Genomic DNA, 15,148 nt, shown 5'->3' with positions numbered 1-15,148 from the left:
GACAGGTTAAGCTTTACTCAGCAAGATTATCTCTTAATGATTTTACAAAGCCCATCTGTTTGAATTTGATATTCAAGCACTGCATTGCCATAGCTCGACTGCTGCCAAGTCCAAAACAAAYAGGAGGAAGTAGGCTGTTACCTCCTGTCAAGAATGTACTTGCCGCTCGCCGCATTCCTGACTCGGACTATTCTTTCATTCCCCCTTTGATTCAATACATTCCTCTTTTGGGTAGTTCTATTGTTCTTCCTGGCTCTCATACAATGGTTCTTGTATTGAACGCCTTGGATAAGGCTTAGATAGCCTTCTCAATCTCAGAGGAGGAATGTTTAGGAGCCCTGTTRGCGAACCCTTCCATAAACACTGCATCTTTTCCTGTTATTCACTGTCACATTCTTTAGAAGACTCATTTGTTTTGAAGGAATGATCTCTTGGCACTGTAGCTGTCATGGTGGCTTTGTCACGCTGGTATAAAGGATTCAGGAGACAGGCACAGGAACGCGTAACAGGGTTTTTATTTCTCCCAAACTATGACGTGCCGTGTAAAGGCACGGGGACAAAGACCAAACAAACACGGGGACAACACACAGGATTGAAACCCAAAACAAAAGAGCGAGGAGTGCCTTGAATAAATAACACACACGCACAATGATTAACACGCGGGATGAGACACGTAATCATCTGCACAATCCACAAGGGCACGAAACCCCAAACACACAGCACAGTTACTCACACACACCAACACACATAGTAACAATAATCGACAAGACCATGGAAACCAAAGGGCACACGGATACAAATACTAATCTGTGGGAATAGGGGACAGGTGTGCGTGAGGAAGGTTCTGGAGAGATCCGTGACAGGCTTGTCCGTTTATGGTCGTATTGCTGCAAAGAAACAGCTACTAAAGGACACCAATAATAAGAAGAGACTTGCTCGGGCCAAGAAACACGAGCAATGGACATTAGATCGGTGGAAATCTGTCCTTTGCTCTGATGAGTCCAAATTTGAGATTTTTGGTTCCAACCGCTGTGTCTATGTGAGACGCAGAGTAGGTGCATGGATGACCTCCGCATGTGTGGTTCCCACCGTGAAGCATAGAGGAGGCGTGATGGTGCGGGGGTGCTTTGCTGGTGATACTGTCGTGATTTATTTAGAATTCAAGACACACTTAACCAGCATGACTACATTCTGCAGCGATATGCCATCCCATCTAGTTTGCGCTCAGTGGGACTATCATTGGTTTTTCAACAGGACAATGACCCAACACACCTCCAGGCTGTGTAGGGGCTAGTTGACCAAGAAGGAGAGTGATGGAGTGCTGCATCATATGAATTGGCCTCTACAATCACCCGACCTCAACCCAATTGAGATGGTTTGGGATGAGTTGAGTTGGACCGGTATGCGAAGAAAAAGCATCCAAAAAGTGCTCAGAATGTGGGAACTCCTTCAAGACTCTTGGAAAAGCATTTTAGGTGAAGCTGGTTGACAGAATGTCAAGAGTGTGCAAAGCTGTCATCAAGGTAAAGGGTGGCTACTTTGAGGAATCTTAAATCTAAAATATATGTATTATTTGTTTAACACTTCTTTTTTTTTAACACATGATTCCATATGTGTTATTTCATAGTTTTGATGTCTTCACTATTATTCTACAATGTAAAAATATAGAAAACCCTTGAGTGAGTAGGTGTGTCCAAACGTTTGACTGGTACTGTAAACAGTGCATTTGGAAAGTATTCAGACCCTTTGACTTTTTCCACATTTTGTTAGAGACTTGTGCGAAGCCACACTTGCATTGTCTTGGCTGTGTGCTTAGGGTCATTGTCCTGTTGGAAGGTGAACCTTTGCCCCAGTCTGATTTCTGAGCGCTCTGGAGCAGGTTTATATGAAAGATCTCTCTGTTCTTTTCTCCGTTCATCTTTCCCCCGATCCTGGCTAGTCTCCCAGTCCCTGCTGCTGAAAAACCTCCCCACAACATGATGCTGCCAGCGTTGCCTGGTTTCCTTCAGTTAAATCTTGGATTCATCAGACCAGAGAATCTTGTTTCTCATGGTCTGAGAGTCATTTAAGTTGATTGATTAATCAAATTTATGTTTTTTTTTTTTTTTTAAATACATAAGGGAACTCCAGCCGGTGACACCTCCACATACAATTAAGAAAATCATCAAGGATAACACATTAAAGCTGACAAGCTTATTTCCACTTTGGTCCTTTTGGCAAACTCCAAGCGGGCTGTCATGTTCCTTTTACTAAGGAGTGGCTTCCGTCTGGCCACTCTACCATAAAGGCTTGATTTGTAGAGTGCTGCAGAGATGGTTGTCCTTCTGGAATGTTCTCCCATCTCCACAGAGGAACTCTGGAGCTCTGTCAAAGTGACCATCGGGTTCTTGGTCACCTCCCTGACCAAGGCTCTTTTCTCTCGATTGCTCAGTTTGGCTGGGCGACCAGCTCTTGGAAGAGTCTTGGTGGTTCCAATCTTCTTCCATTTAAGAATGATTGAGGCCCCTGTGTTCTTGGGGACCTTCGATGCTGCAGAAATATKTTGGTACCCTTCCCCAGATCTGTGCCTCGACACAATCCTGTCTCAGAGCTCTACGGACAATTTCTTCCACCTCATGGCTTGGTTTTTGCTCTGACATTGCAATGTCAACTGTGGGACCTTATATAGACAGGTGTGTGCCTTTCCAAATCATGTCTAATCAATTGAATTTACCACAGRTGGACTCCAATCAACTTGTAGAAACATCTCAAGGATGATCAATGGAAACAGAATGTTTGCACCTGAGCTCAATTTCGAGTCTCATAGCAACGGGTCTGAATACCTATGTAAATACGTTATTTCTGTTTTTATTTCTAAAAACCTGTTTTCACTCTGTCGTTATGGGTTATAGTGTGTAGATGTATGTTTTATTTAATCCATTTTAGAATAAGATTGTTACGTTACAATGTGGAAAAGTGAATGGGTCTGAATAATTTCCGAATGCACTGTATATCCTGTATATACATTGTCTACTAATATTGTACAATCTGTGTGTTGCTTCATTGGTCTGGGCTATTGTTTGTTTGAATTCAAGAAGAGATTCATCTCAGTTTGTCAGTGTTAAAGTAGCCACTCATTTCGGTCATTTGTGTACTATTAAAACATAGCCCCGGGGCCTATGATTTCTTAATCCGTGCCTGTCAATTTATATAGACTTGCTTTGGTCAAAGGGGACGCCATGATAAGAGAAGGGAAGTATTTGTCACTAAACTGAACTACTGGTTGTTAGAACCAAATGCATCAGTACTAACTGTGCTGATTTATTGGCCTCCTAAGCTCTACTCTGACCTTCTTTCTAAACCATCTGAGCTACTAATACACCTGAGCCCCTTGTGCCCTGCTATGCTAGTGCTTGGTGATTTCAACATACATGTCGACTCCCCTGACTGCACTTTCTACTCTCCTGGCTGATGTCCTGGACTTCCAACTTTGGACTCCAACAGCATGTGGACTTTTCCACCCACAACAAAGACCATACTCTGGACCTGATCTGTACTACAGGGGTGGATCTGGCCAAACTGGATGGACATGAGTCAGGGCTGTCCAACCACAAATTCATCACCTTCATCCTAGTTATTCCTGTACCCACTCAGCCCTAGAAACACCCCATTCATTTAGGAGTCTCAAAACTATAAACACAACCCAGCTTACTGAATCCATCTCCAACCTGCCTGTTACTGACTCTGTGGCTCAATACAACACTGCCTTGGCCTCCACACTGGATGAAGTTGCTACTTTAAAAACCTGCCTGGTGTTTTTCTCCAAATCTTCTCTCTGATACACTGAGCTACTCTCTCGCAAATCAACTGGCCGTTGTCTAGAACGACAGTATAAAAAGACTGAGCTAACAGTACATGTGCAGATGTATGACAAACATAAGAAAAACCACAAAGAGCCCTTAAATGCAGCTCGAACATCTTATTACTCCTAACTGATCAGCAATGGCAGTGGTAACTACCGGGTGCTGTTCTCTACTGTGAGCAAGCTCCCTCAACTCGTGAACAACTCTGTAACCTCAGCCTCCCCAGAACGGTCCAATCAATACCTTTGCTTCTTCCAAAGCAACATTGAAAACATCAACACTATCCTGTCCTCTCCAGCCCCTGTAGGTGATCTGCCCAGTACTAYGCACCTTCACCACAGTCACTGCAGCTGATGTAACCAAGCTGGTTCGGACAATTACCTCTCCCTGACCGAGTCTGTAATAYCTACATGTTTCAAGCAGACCACCATAGTCCCTGTGCCCAAGGAAGCTAAGGTAACCTGCCTAAATGATTACCACTCCGTAGCACTCACATCACTAGCCATGAATTGCATTGAAAGGCTGGTCRTGGTTCACATCGACAGCATCATCCCGCGTAGCGTAGACCCAATTCATATTCCGCCCCAACAGATCATAGATGATGCAATCTCAATCGCACTCCACACTGCCCTTTCCCACCTGGACAAAAGGAGCACCTATGTGAGAATGCTGTTCATTGACTACAGCTCAGTGTTCAACACCATAGTACCCACAAAGCTCATCACTAAACTAAGGACCCTGGGACTAAACACATCCCTCTGCAACTGGATCCTGGACTTCCTGACGGGCCGCCCCCAGGTGGTAAGGGTAGGTAACAACAAGTCTGCCACTCTGATCCTCAACACTGGGGCCCCTCAGGGGCCCCTCACATCAAAACCTATTACCCCTCAGGAGACTGAAAAGGTTTGGCATGGGTCCACAGATCCTCAAAAGRTTTTACAGCTGCACCATCACCGTCTGGTATGGCAACTGCTCAGTATCTGACAGTAAGGCGCTACAGAGGGTGGTACGTACGGCCCAGTACATCACTGGGGTCAAGCTTCCTGCCATCCAGGACCTATATAATAGGCGGTGTCAGAGGAGTCATAGACTGTTCTCTCTGCTAGCGCACGGCAAGCGGTACCGGAGTGCCATGTCTAGGATCAAAAGGCTCCTTAACAGCTTCTACCCCCAAGSCATAAGACTACTGAAAAATGTATCAAATGGCCACCCGGACTAATTACATTTGTTTTTACTCTGCTGCTACTCGCTGTTATCTATGCATAGTCACTTTACCCGTACACATTGACTCGGTACCCCCTGTATATAGCCTCGTTATTTTATTTTGTTAATTTTTTATAATTTTTTACTTCAGTTTATTTGGAAATAAATATATATATATATAACTCTTCTTGAACCGCATTGCTGTTTAAGGGCTTGTAAATAAGCATTTCACGGTAAGGTTGTGTTACGCACATGTGACAAATAAAGTTTGATTTGATATTTGACAGTCACTCTCGTTTGAAGCCCGCTTCAAAGTGTGACCAAAGTAAAAGCAAAAAAAAAAAAAATGGAACATTGCCAGGTTATGACATATGCTGCCACAGCCTGCAACTGAGGGACTCATCCACTCCTTTGTCTCATCCCGTCTGGACTATTGTGATGCCCTGTTTGTTGGTGCATCTGCCAAGTGCCTAAGAAGGCTACAATATTCCCAGAACTGTGCTGCACGTGTCCTCACTCACACCTCACCCCGCTAGCACATCACTTCAGTGTTGTTCAACCTTCACTGGCTCACCATATTCTCATGCATTGACTTTAAAATCCTGGTTCACACCTACCAAGCTATCCAGAACTCAGAACACGCGTATCTGTCTGACCTCATCCTACCCTGCTGCCCCACACGCAACCTTCGCTCCTCCAGGTCTATCTCCTTTCATTAGCCCTGGGTGACAGGGCTTTCAGTTGTGTGGCTCCTCGGCTGGGGAACACACTTCCAATCGCTGTCAGGGCTGCAAATCTAATCAAATCAAATGTATTTATAAAGCCMTTTTTACATCAGCAGATGTCACAAAGTGATTATACAGAAACCCAGCCTAAAACCCCAAACATTAAGCAATGCTGGCTAGCAACGGTGGCTAGGAAAATCTCCCTACGAATGCAGGAACCTAGGAAGAAACCTAGAGGAACCAGGCTTTGAGGGGTGGCCAGTCCTCTTCTAGCTGTGCCAGGTTGAGATTATCAGAGTACATGGCCATTAAGCCCAGATCGTTCTTCATGATGTTCAAACATTCATAGGTGACCAGCAGGGTCAAATAATAATCACAGTGGTTGTAGAGCAGGGGTGGGCAATTCCAGTCCTCGAGGGCCTGATTGGTGTCACAGTTTTGCCCCAGCTAACACACCTGACTCCAATAATCACCTAATCATGATCTTCAGSTTAGAATGCAATTTGATTAATCAGCTGTGTTTGCTAGGAATGGAGAAAAAGTGTRACACCAATCAGGCTYTCGAGGACTGGAGTTGCTATAGAGGGTGCAACGGGCCAGCACCTCAGGAGTAAATATTAGTTGGCTTTTCATAGCCGATCATTCTGAGGGAGGGAGGGAAACAGTAGGTCCGGTGAACAGGTTCCATAGCCCCAGGCAGAACAGTTGAAACGGGGGGAGAGAGATATGGGAGAATAAGAGGAAGCATACTTAAGTTCACACAGGACACCAGTTAAGACAGGAGAATTTCCCCAGGTAGGACAGACTGGCCCTAGCCCACATAGAATATTGCAGCATAGATGCTGCGGGGGGTCGGGGGACACTGTGGTCCTGTCCGACGATACCCCCGGACAAGGCCAACCAGGCAGGATATAATCTCACCCACTTTGCCAAAGCACAGCCGCCACACCACTAGAGGGATATCAACAGACCACCAACTTACTACCCTGAGACAAGGCTGTGTATAGCCCACGAAGATCTCCTCCACCGCACAAGCCCGAGGGGGCGCCAGACCAGACAGGAAGATCCCATCAGTGACTCAACCCACTCAAGTTGAGTACAGCGACGGGCCTCATTTAAGGCACAGCTAAAGACTGAGCTGTTCAGAAAAGCTTTCAAGGACCTACACTGTGTGTACCAAACATTAAGAACACTTTCCTAGTATTGAGTTACACCCCCCTACACACAGGAAGCTGTTGCGTGTGAAAAACCCAGCAGCGTTGCAGTTCCTGGCACCTACTACCATACCCCATTCAAAGTTAACTAGGTGTCTGATAGCTATTGTGCAGTGACGTTGAGACCTAATAAGTACCATTGCGCCAGAGCCACAAAAGGCTTTTCTGGTCTCAGAGGTATTGACGATGCTTCTTGGTTGGTGTGCAAAGGGGCTGTGAGGTTGCGCCCAGATTGGGATGGAATTTCCACTCTGCTACACCTTAGCATCCCGTTCCCCACTCAATGAGTCAGCAGAACGAGAACTCTACAGGGACATGGAGCACATTAATTGATTTTGTCTCCCCAATTGAACCCCCCCCCCATCTCCCTCTTTCACTCAGTCTGAAGAGTGAAAAACAATCAAAAAATGCACCCCCCTCTAGACAGTTGCTGTCATTCTCTATCAATTTAGACCTCAGTTTCCATTCCAGCCAAGTCCAATTTCAGCAGCCTCGTTTCCGCCAGACATTGACAAATCAAATCAAGTAAGATGTTATTTGTCACATGCTTCGTAAACAACAGGTGTAGACTAACAGTGAAATGCTTACTTACAGGCCCTTCCCAACAATGTAGAGAGAAAAATCTAAAAATTATACAAAACAATTATAACACGAGGAATAAATGCACAATGAGTAACAATAACTTGGCTATATACACAGGGTACCAGTACTGTGTTGATGAGCAGTTTTATGAGGTAATTTAGGTAGATACAGTGCCTTGAGAAACTATTCACACCCTTTTTTCCACATTTTGTTGTGTTAAAGGCTGACTTTTTTGTCACTGACTTACAAACAATACCCGATAATATATATCATAACTAAGTACTCAACCCATTTATTATAGCAAGCCAAAATAAGTTCGGGAGTACAAATTTGCAAARGTCACATAATAAGTTGCATGGCCTCTGTGTGAAATAGTAGTGTTTAACATGAATTTTTTATGACTACAGTACCTCATCTCTGTACCCCACACATACATTTATCTGTAAGGTTCCTCAGTCAAGCAGTGAATTTCAAACACAGATTCAACCACAAAGACCAGGGAGGTTTTTCATTGCCTCGCAAAAAAGGGCACCTATTGGTAGATGGGTATATATATTTTTTTAAACAAAAAACAGACATTGAATATGCCTTTGAGCATGGTGAAGTTATTAATTACACTTTGAATACATCCAGTCACTACAAAGGTACAGGCATCCTTCCTAACTCAGTTTCCAGAGAGGAAGGAAAACYGCTCAGGGATTTCATCATAAAGTGACTGTTTTAAACAGTTACAGAGTTGAATGGCTGTGATAGGAGAAAACGGAGGATGGATCAACAACATTGTAGTTACTCCACAATACTAACCTAAATGACAGAGTGAAAAGAAGGAAGCTTGTACAGCAAAAAAAATATTCTCCAAAACATGCAATAAGGCACTAAAGTAAAACTACAAAAAATGGCAAATCCAACTCAACACTTCTATGAGTACCACTCTTCATTTTTTCAAGCTTGGTGGTGGCTGCATCATGTTATGGGTACCCATAACCTAAACACAAAGCCAAATATACACTGGAATTGCTTACCAAGACAACATTGAATGTTCCTGAGTGGCCTAGTTACAATTTTGACTTAAATCGTCTTGAATGACTGTCTAGCAATGATCAACAACCAACTTGACAGAGCTTGAAGAATTTTAAAAAGAATAATGTGAACATATTGTACATGTCACGCCCTGACCATAGAGAGCTTTTTATTCTCTATGTTGGTTAGGTCGGGGTGTGACTAGGGTAGGTCATCTAGCTGTATATATTTCTATGTTTGCCTTGTATGGTTCCCAATCAGAGGCAGCTGTTTATCGTAGTCTCTGATTGGGGATCATATTTAGGCAGCCATTTCCCCTTTGTGCTTTGTGGGATCTTGGCTATGTATAGTTGCCTGCAAGCACTATAGTAGCTTCACGTTTTATTTTGCGATTTATTGTTTTCTTTGAGTTTCACTTCTAAATAAAAAGGATGGAACCATGCCACGCTGCATCTTGGTCCACTCATTATAACGATCGTGACAGAAGATCCCACCACAAACGGACCAAGCAGCGTGGCCAGGAGGAGAAGACATCCTGGTAATGGGAGGATATCTTGGACGGTAAGGGATCCTGGACGTGAGAGGAGATCCTGGCCGGAAAGGATCGCCTTCCATGGGAGCAGACGGAGGCAGCGAGGGAACAACAACGACAACACCGGGGTTCGCGGCCACGACGGAAGCCCGAGAGGCAGCCTCAAAACATTTTGGGGGGGGGMACACGGTGGTTGGCGGAGCCAGGTTTTGAACCAGAGCCAACTCCCCGTACTCACCGTGGGGAGCGTGTGACCAGTCAGGCACCATGTTTTGCGGTGATACGCACTGTGTCCCCAGTGCGCCTTCACAGCCCAGTGCGTTCTGTTCCAGCTCCTCGCACTTGTCGTGCTAAAGTGGGTATCTGTCCAGGACGGGTTGTGCCGGCTCAGCGCTCCTTGTCTCCAGTACGCCTCCAGGGTCCAGTACATCCTGCGCTGGCTCCTATCACTGTGTCCCCAGTGCGCCTTCACAGCCCAGTGCGTCCTGTGCCAGCTCTCCGCACTTGCCGTGCGAAGGTGGTCATTTGTCCAGGATGCGTTGTGCCAGCTCTACGCTCCAGATCTCCAGTGCGCCTCCACAGTCCAGTACGTCCTGTTCCTCCTCCCTGCACTCGCCCTGAGGTGCGTGTCACCATCCCGGTGCCACCTGTACCGGCCCCACGCGTCAGGCCTCCAGTGCGCCTCCACAGTCCAGTACGTCCTGTGCCTCCTCCCCACACTCGCCCTGAGGTGCGTGTCACCAGCCCGGTGCCACCTGTACCGGCACCACGCATCATTCCTCCAGTGCGCCTCCCCAGTCCAGAGCTTCCGGCGACAGTTCCCAGTCCAGAGCTTTCGGCGACAGTTCCCAGTCCAGAGCTTCTGGCGACAGTTCGCGGTCCGGAACCTACGGCGACGGTCCGCAGTCCCGGAATCTCCGGCTGTTTATTGTCGTCTCTGATTGGGGATCATAGGCAGCCATTTCCCCTTTCTGCTTTGTGAGATCTTGACTTTGTATAGTTGCCTGCGAGCACTATAGTAGTTTCATGTTTCGTTTTGAGATTTAATGTTTTCTTTGAGTTTCACTTCTAAATAAAGAGGATGGAACCATACCACGCTGCATCTTGGTCCACTCATTATAACGATCGTGACAGTACAATCCAAGTGTGCAAAGTTCTTAGACTTACTCAGAAAGACACAGGTGTAATTGCTGACAAAAGTGATTCTAACATGTATTGACRCACAGGGTTGAATACTTATCTAATCAACATATATTAGTGTTTTCTTTTTCATATAATTTTTTTTTACAAATGTGAGATTTTTTCCACTTTGACATTACAGAGTATTTTGTTTAGATCGTTGATTAAAAAAAAGACAATTAAATCAATTTAAATCGCATTTTGTAACACAACAATATGTGGAAAAACTAAAGGGTGTGAAGGCACTGTAGGTGTAAAGTAACTAGGCAACAGGATAGGGAGTCCATGCCAAATCTTTTCAGCCTTCTGACAGATTGCCAGAACGTTCAGACACACAGGTAAGGTTCGAGAATCTCCACTGTTTCTATTGGAGGAGCGAGGAAGAGGAGAGAGAGGTAAAGGGAGAGAAAGCTAATCACAGAAAACCCAGAGAAAGGAGTGCACAACAGTCTGAGGTGCAGCGGAATGAAATACTCCTTGCAATGATTTAAGGTTATGTTAAGGTAGTATAGAGGCAAACTGTTCACTCTCTCTCCCAATTGTTTGTTGTTAACCAATGATGGAGACTTAAAGTGGTGCAGGAAAATTTGAAGCTTGATGCTTACATTTTCATAGAATTAATGTTTGTTTAGCCACACAATGAACTAGAGCCTTGATAGAGACAATGTGGCATTGACGTAAGCTTACTGGTATGTAAAGATGTGTAGTTGCCCATCTGTTTCTGGGACTAATCAGAACGGTTCGAATGTGTTTACGTCCTGGAAAACGTTGGGTAGGTGCTCAGATCTTCTGCAGAGAATAAACTAGCGTCCGCAGTCGTAGCGTAGCATTTTGTTAGCCAGAGCAAGGAGTTGGTATAGGCAGGCAAGAGAAGTGTAGTTGTGTAGAAGTGATATTTGCATTATCTTCTTATATCACTATATCCATGCTTTTCCATACCAGGAAAGGGCTAGCTGATTCAGAATTCCCACAGAGGTGCTGATGTTTTGGTTTTTATAGCTGGTGTCTTGTCAGCCCTGACTATCCTCCATCTTATAACTGACACGTACTTGTTACTACTGTCTGATATAGTGCGAGAGTCATGTTTATCTCTCCATCAGTGCATCAGAGACACCGGGGATAGCAACATCAGTCCCATAATTTACTGATCCCATTGCATAGCAACTGAAGGATGGCTGCCATTATGCAAATAGACTCGTTTAAACAGTCATTTACATGGACATATCTTATTTACTGTTTCTATGAATCACGATAAGTAGAAGCAGATTTGGTTGGTGAATTGGAGAGGAGTGGCTGGAGGGATGGAGGGGTGTTAATGCATGCACATATTTCACAGTTTCAAGCAAGCAGCCGAATTTCATTGGTCATTAGCCTCAATTGTGTCCCTTTGAAACCTCAGAATTATATAAGATGTTGGTCAAAGAAAAACATTTACACCCGAATGATTAGAATTTGTATAATGCACTTTAAACTTACYGTGAATGTGCTGTGGGCATTGAATGACACAAAATATCATATAGCACTGTTTTGGTTGTAGACCTAGTAGCTTATATACTGACTGTATAAGAGCAAGTTTCCATCAATCTTGGAGTCATGGTTGGGTGCTGGCCACAAGTTGATGAATGTGCTAGCTCAAGTATGATATGCAAGCTTGATCATTTTGAAAGCGCAAATTTGTAGTTAAGTCATGGTTTGGCGGATGAGCTTCTTGCAGTCAGGTGTACTAGTTGAAGTGAGGCAGTTGAGTTCGTTCCATTTGACAAGTGTACTAGGTCCACTTCAGCAGTTCATTTCAAACTGGCTGGAGTCAGGTGCTAGCTCAAAGTTTGTGACTATGCTAAGCAAGCCCCTGTTTGGCTTGTGAGATAGCTGCTAGCTGCCACTTGGCAGGTGTGCTAGCTAGCACAAATGAGTTGGATGTATTAGCCAGTGGGGAACAGGTGGCGGTGAAGGCTCGGCTAGTGGAAGATTCATTACTCCTCAAAACCCTGAGGAGAGAGTGTACAGCCCTGACGGATTCCTCTCATTCCCTTGCATGTAGCCCACCGTCGCTAACAGTGCTGCTCCACAGCAAACGAACACTGCTACTTCTTTATCTTCAGTATCGTACCAACTTCATCCACCGTCTATCACACACCTCTCACATTCTGTGGACTCACAGGTCTGACAGTCAAAAACCTTGCATTGTTGTACATTATTGTCGTCCATGTGAAGAATTGACACTAAAGGTGCTACGCTAGCTAGGCTACTATTCTTCCTGTGAATTTGAAAGAGTTTTTGATGATGCTAATAGTGGTCTCGATCAGTGAGAAAGCCTGTTCGAAGGGATTGTGTGGATGATTTGCTTTTCAATGTTTAGTGGGGAGAAGCGTAAACACGTCTCTTCACTCGAGGCATCAACAGCGAGTCAGTGACACAATGGCGCCCCTGTTCTTTTGTGTCACATCCGTGTGTGGCTGCCAGAGTGATTGAATACTAATTAGCTGTGCAAACTGAATGACTGCATGGGTTATTATAGATCACATTGTTTATTATGCGGGTTTTTATTTTGCTCACAAGGCCATTTCTGTCTTAGTGATTCAACTGCACTGCACTAGGAGTTGTTTATTGAGCTCACAGGTGTGACTCTGTATTTGTCTCATAAGCTCACATCCATCCTCACATCCATCCACATATAGAGTATGCATTCATATTTTACTATCGTCTCAGTGAAGGCCATAGCCATGAGGGTAGCTACACAGCGCACGCCCAGCCCCTTAGTACACACTACACAGGCAGCCTCAATGATGGTGAATAACCAGATAGTCCTGAGGAGGAAAGGAAGGAGAGCAGGAGAGATTGCACTTATCGGGAGACTCACTCTGGGTGTCATTTGTCATGCAGAGCTGTGGTGCTTGCTCGCCTCATCCATAGCTCAAAGGAAGCATAAACGCTGACAAATAGRCTGCCATCTTCCTCCCTTGCTACCACCACCTCTCATTCTGGAATGTTTCAGTGCTTCGCTCGCCTGCAGAGAGGCTGCGACTCTCGCTAACTACAATGTAGCATATTCACAGACAGACACATCAGAAATGGCTTGGGTACTTGCCGGAGGTCTCTTTCAATGGGGTGTGTGAACTTAGTTCTCTCATCCCCTCTGACTAAGTTAACATACAACTTTGATGCAATAGTATGTTTTCATAGATGATATTCAATCAACCTGATACCCAGAGTTTTGCGGTGTRAGACCTAACATCTAATCAAAGTGTATCTGGTTATTACAGACAGTAGTATGTTTAACCTTTAACCTTTATGTTAATTTCTCTGTGAAATAAAAACAACTTCAAACCCACTACTCTTACAGTGAACAGGAACACTTCAGGAACACTTCTTTGCCTTCCACCGGGAACGTGCGCTTATCAGTTCCGATTGGATACGACCCAAGTGACCGTTGCCTCAGTCAGCCCTGTAATTGTTTCGTATGATTTGTGTGGTGTGTTGACGAGATAAAACCCAATATTCTGTGCTCAGCAACGTCCTTATGACTCATTAATGTGCTGCCCAAGCACAATCAATAGAGGCTAACTTAATAAGTAATTGAATTCTCAAACATTACTAAATGTGTGAATTTGTGTTTCCAAAATGGCCTGTGGTCTCACTCTCCCAATGAAGTATTACTGCTTGGGATGCTCCGCAAAATGTGGGTCTATTATCGGCTCCATTAACTACACCTCAGCATAATGACACGCACTGCCACGCCGGTGGTTTTATTCAACCACTCCCCTAATAACCCTTTTACATTACATTTGAGTTATTTAGCAGGCACCCTTATCTGGAGCCACTTACAGGTTCATTTCAGTCAGTGAACACAAATAGAAAGTACAGAAAGTTCTGAATAACAGCATGATGCAGGTATCACAAAAGCATTGACATTCTCTGAAAGCTTTGTTATAGATTCAGAGACTCTTCCAAAGTGATGAGTAGCAAGCTGCATTCTGTGAGAGGTGGTARAGCCAATGCTGTGGTATGTTTGCAAATGCAGGGTCATGTTCATTAGGGAATGCAACGGAAACATTTTGCAACTGAAAACAAAAAAGGAGCGTTTCTTATTAGACAAATACAGGTAGTCCCACCGTGTTTGTCTGTTTTCCTCTGTTTGGTGCCTAATGAACATGACCCAGTTGAAACAGGAAACATACTAGAGCGGTCTCCAGTTAGCCCAGTTTGCTGAGAAGCAAGTTGCTGAGAGGGGATTGCTGGGAAAGCTGCGGGCGACGTGCCCACTGGGCACTAATGAGCAGGGTTGAGATGGACGCTCCAGGGAAAGGTCGCCACCCACCACAGGAAAGAGATCACATGACCGTAGTGGCATTTGAGTAATGGGGGGTGGGAACAATCAAGCCAACAAACACAACCAAAGTGTCTTGATTTGATTGGCCACTGTGGAAGTTAATAAGGACATTAGTTATGGATAAGGATGTCATCCCCGTGTGAATTCTGAGCGTATTATGTTGAATTTTTGTGGAACTCATAGAGCAACCCTTTGTAAACTGTCGATGGAATGGATTTGCTAAAGGGAATAATGCCAAATGATTATTACAGAGGATGTGCATCCAGACATTTGTGTTTCTTCATCATGTAAGGCATAAGGTTATGTTCTTGGAGATGGCCCAACATCTGAATATTATTATCCTATTGTAAGCTCTCTGCAATGAGCCACACAATCATTTTTAGTCGAGCCACATCTTAACCTTGGTACTCCACTGAAAACGGTTGTTTCCGCTCTTTAGCAAGGCGTATGTAACTGAACCTATGTTTCTCTGCTCAACTTCCCCATTCATTACTGCGTAGTTTCTGTCTCCTGCTGGGATA

The 15,148-nt window shown here is 44.6% G+C and overlaps 1 protein-coding gene across 6 annotated transcripts in view; it reads left to right on the top strand.

Moving 5' to 3' along the window:
- Positions 1 to 15,148, top strand: part of LOC111966387 (kazrin) — a 217,549-nt gene that overhangs the window by 161,415 nt on the left and 40,986 nt on the right. The window lies entirely within an intron of this gene.

Source organism: Salvelinus sp. IW2-2015, linkage group LG7 (assembly GCF_002910315.2).
Source record: "Salvelinus sp. IW2-2015 linkage group LG7, ASM291031v2, whole genome shotgun sequence".
NCBI lineage: Eukaryota > Metazoa > Chordata > Actinopteri > Salmoniformes > Salmonidae > Salvelinus > Salvelinus sp. IW2-2015.
This window is presented reverse-complemented; position numbering and strand designations above follow the sequence as displayed.